Source organism: Felis catus, chromosome D4 (genome assembly GCF_018350175.1).
Source record: "Felis catus isolate Fca126 chromosome D4, F.catus_Fca126_mat1.0, whole genome shotgun sequence".
NCBI classification, from domain to species: Eukaryota; Metazoa; Chordata; class Mammalia; order Carnivora; family Felidae; genus Felis; species Felis catus.
This window is the reverse complement of record NC_058380.1, coordinates 47404089-47408045: the sequence shown is the minus strand read 5'-3', so window position 1 is coordinate 47408045 and position 3957 is coordinate 47404089. Positions and strand designations below refer to the sequence as shown.

Genomic DNA, 3957 nt, shown 5'->3' with positions numbered 1-3957 from the left:
CCTTAGGCTTAGGGCTGTGGACCAGAACCAAAAGGGTAAATTTTCCCAGCAAAAAATTTAATGCATGTCTTGACAACGAGGTTGGTTGCAGACTCCCACTCAGGAATGGCCAGAGCCCATCCCAACTAATTCTCATCGCAGGGACTATACTCCAAGTCATAGTGCCCAGAGAAGGACAGCTAGGTTCTCCACCAGAGAAGAAGAGGTGGAGGAGGAGGGCTATGGCAGGTAGGCCAACTTAGGAGTAGTGTGAGGGCCTGTGTTTTTTCACTAAGAGAACAGGTGTCGTAGCTTTGTTGATATATGTAAAGTTCTGTCATGTGTGAGGAGAGACAGGCTAATTCTAGTCACTGTAGAAAATTGTATTAGAACCAATGGGTTTGTAACACCAAGAGGTAAAATACAGTTCGAATTAGGAAAGACGTTTCTGTTAATTAGAGGAATTCAAGAGTTGAATAGGCCACCTTATGGAGTAGAAGAGTCCTCTTTGCTAAAAATTTCAAGCACAGGCTGCATGATACAGTGAAAAGGGGTTAAACAGTGGCTCCTCCAATTCCCACTCAACAAATCCTCTAGATTATTTTTAAAATCTCGAATCACAGGGCACCTGAATGGCTCAGTCGGTTAAGCATATGACTCTTGATTTTTGCTCTGGTCATGAGCTCACAGTTTGGTGAGTTTGAGCCCCATGTCAAGCTCTGTGATGACAGTGTGAAACCTGCTTGGGATTCTCTCTCTCTCCCTCTCTCTCTCTGCCCCTCCCCCACTCTTACTGTCTCAATAAATAAGTAATACATAAATACTTAAAAAAATAAAAAAAATATCGAATCCCATCAAAACCAAAGAAATACATTCATAATTCAGCTAACTTAGACAAATCAAACTTAAGTTTTATTCTGTTTTAGGTCCCCTTCCAAAGAGAAGAAATGCTGACATATTATGGGATTGATTGTACCCCTAGAGACCTGCACATTCTTGGGTTTCTCCATTGACCTCTCCATTGAACTACCCACTAGCTCGGGTTCACCGAATCACAGTCATCAAAAGTGCCGGTCACTGAGGTCACTTTCTTTCTTACCTAAAGAAATTTGCAGTGAAAAGTGTGTTTTCTTGAATATCTTACACTGTTTTCAGTGTATACTTCTCTTATCATTTAGACGTTAAGAAGATGGGGGAACAGTATTTGTTGAGACAGACGCTGCTAGATGCCTAGCCAGTATTTATTTCTCCCTTCTTCCTTGCTAACAGAATCCAGACTGTATGCCCAGCTCAAGGAAAAAGGATCACCTTGCCAGGCTCTCTTGCAAGTAGGGGCAGTCAGGTGATACTGCTAATGATGTTTAACTGGAAGTCAGCCAGGGGCTTTTCAAGCCCCATTCATGCCTTCTACATGGATTCAGGACTGGAGCAAATACAGTTGTCTTGGGACTATTAAGAGAAGGCCTAGAGAATTTTAGAGACATCAAGCTTGGCATTGGTGAGCCATTGAACAAACACCGACAGCTGCCTTGCCCTGGACTTCTTGCTGTATCAGTGGACTTCTTGCTTCATTTATCATCGATTGATGGATGGATGGATAGATAGATAAAATACCTATTTGTTTGTTTAAAGCACTGCATTTGTGTTGTCTGCTACTTGGAATTGAGAGTATTCCTAATTGGTCATTTGCCCACGGCCTTGATTTACCAGTCAACAAATACCGATAGAGCTTTGGCCATGTACCATGTGAAGTTTTAGTCACAGGATACAAAGGTAAGTGAGGCATGGGTCCTTCCTTCAGAGAGATCACCTCAGTCCTGAAGCCCAAAAGAATCTTAGGCAGCAGCCTAACAGGAAAAGTTAGATGCTCTGTTTCTTCTTTTCATTTCTTTTCCTGGAGGCTAGAACGGCAAGACGCTTCCACTGGAATGATGGGAGGACAGCTGTGTTGGGAAGCGTGGCCGGGGATGACCTAACGCCTGAGCTCCGCTCTCATCATGTGCTTCTCTGAGGCTGAGGTGCTGACGTGGTGGTGGCATCTGTGTTTGGTGATTTAGCTGTTGAGAGAGAAGAGGTGTGAGTATAGTGTTTACATCGATTTGATAGGAATGTTAAATGGCATTAATTTCCTGAGTACTTTATTTAGCTTTATTTGTTGAAGAGGTACATTACCACTGTAAACTGGGAATAAGGTATTTACAGACTTTTGTTGAAAAACCTTGTGAATGCTCTCTGTAAGAGGTGTTTTTGAAGTGACAGTTTATCCCCAAATACCTTTAGGATCACGTATTAATATTCTCCGGGAAGAGGATACATGTGTTCTTCTTAAAAACTACATATAAACTATATGCTTAAATAATGTCTGTAAAACAAAAAACTTTAAGAGAATTGCTGAAAAGGAAATACACCGAAGTGATCATCTAATGCCACTGAATGTTGGGACTCGGTGTGATAAAGATCTTCTTTCTACTTCTCTGACTTTATTCTAATGTTATTTTAATTAGGAAGTATTATTTTTATATTCTAAAAAGAATGAGTGTAGGGAATTATGTACTGAGCCATGACAAATGAATTGACATAGAAACAGCAGAACCATCTTTAATGTGTTTATATAAATAGATCTGCATAATTATCATTAAGCATCATAAGCAGATACTGCTAAAAAGAACAGTTCTATTTACTCAAATTGAAGTTGGATTTTATTACAGTATAAAGCATAATAAGTTAGATCGCATTCTAGAGAGAATGAGATAATGGCAACACCAAAGCCGATCCATTTATCATCTATGTAATGTGTATCTGTGCATTAATACCTATCTCTTTATGAAGGAGACGGTGTTACATACACAAAGCTTTGGTATCAGTAACCCAAAACTGCAGATGCCTTGCTTTGGGGACCTTGGTAAGAGAGAGAAGACAATATTCTCACTTATCCTTTTCATGTAACAGATTCTAGAATCTTCTGCCGAGTGAGTCTTTTCCCCTAATGAGGATATTTGATTCTTGAGTCCACCAAGCCACTGTGAGAAGATCACACAGCCATATGTTTTAGAGTTTGAAAAGATGAAGAAATAGAGACTTAGTGATAAAGGTATTTTATTCAATTATTTTTTTTTAAGGGTCATGATTCTCTTGAGGTCCACAGATGATTACTGATGGATCCTACCTCACCAGCATTTAGTTCTGGTGGTGGTTCCAGTGGAGGAGAAGCAGTAAACTGGGTTCATGGGAAACCGAGGGATGAAGAGAATGCCTTGCTAAGACTGAAAGTATCCACCTGTGTCAGGACAGAGTCATGGGTGACCTTCGCTTGAGTAGATTTGTCAGAAGGGTGGGGGCAGAGATCAGCTTGTGGAGGGGAGGCAAGGTGATTCCAGGAAGGCAAGTGTTGACTTTGACAGTTTTCTCCTTCAAGGGTGAGTAGGGGTGCTGGGACCAGAATTCACATCTCCGAACTTTTGGATTATTACTCATTCGACTAAAGCACACTGAGAGCTCAGTGAATGGCAGAATTCCATCAGTGTCAAAAGCTTAGTAATACACCATTCTGTACTCCTCAGCAGGAGCAGCACACTTGATCTCTCTAAGCCCTTGTTAGAGCTCGTTGACCTGATTGCCCGACCTGGGCCAGGCCCCAGTGGGGCAGGCTCCTGTTCTTTGGCATGGAAGGGCTCAGTGGAAGCAGGGAATCTGGCCTTATGTACATACAGTAAAAAAAAAAAAAAAAATTAACACTTATCTCTGAGAGTGAGAGAGACAGAGCGTAAGCAGGGGAGGGGCAGAGAGAGAGAGGTAGACACAGAATCCGAAGCAGGCTCCAGGCTCTGAGCTGTCAGCACAGAACCCGATGGGGCTGGAACTCACGAACCGCGAGACCATGACCTGAGCTGAAGCCAGACGCATAACTGACTGAGCCACCCAGGCGTCCCTGTACATACATGTTTATGGGCATAATCCTCTCCTTCCAACCCCAACTAG

General features: G+C 42.1%; 1 long non-coding RNA gene across 1 annotated transcript; it reads left to right on the top strand.

Annotated features, from left to right (window-relative positions):
• Nucleotides 1–763: 763 nt before the first annotated feature.
• LOC123381571 lies at nucleotides 764–3752 on the top strand. The gene is made up of 4 exons (XR_006588723.1): nucleotides 764–1061; nucleotides 1249–1752; nucleotides 1880–2053; nucleotides 2929–3752. It is a non-coding gene; the product is annotated as an uncharacterized LOC123381571 (long non-coding RNA).
• The last annotated feature ends 205 nt before the right edge of the window (nucleotides 3753–3957 follow it).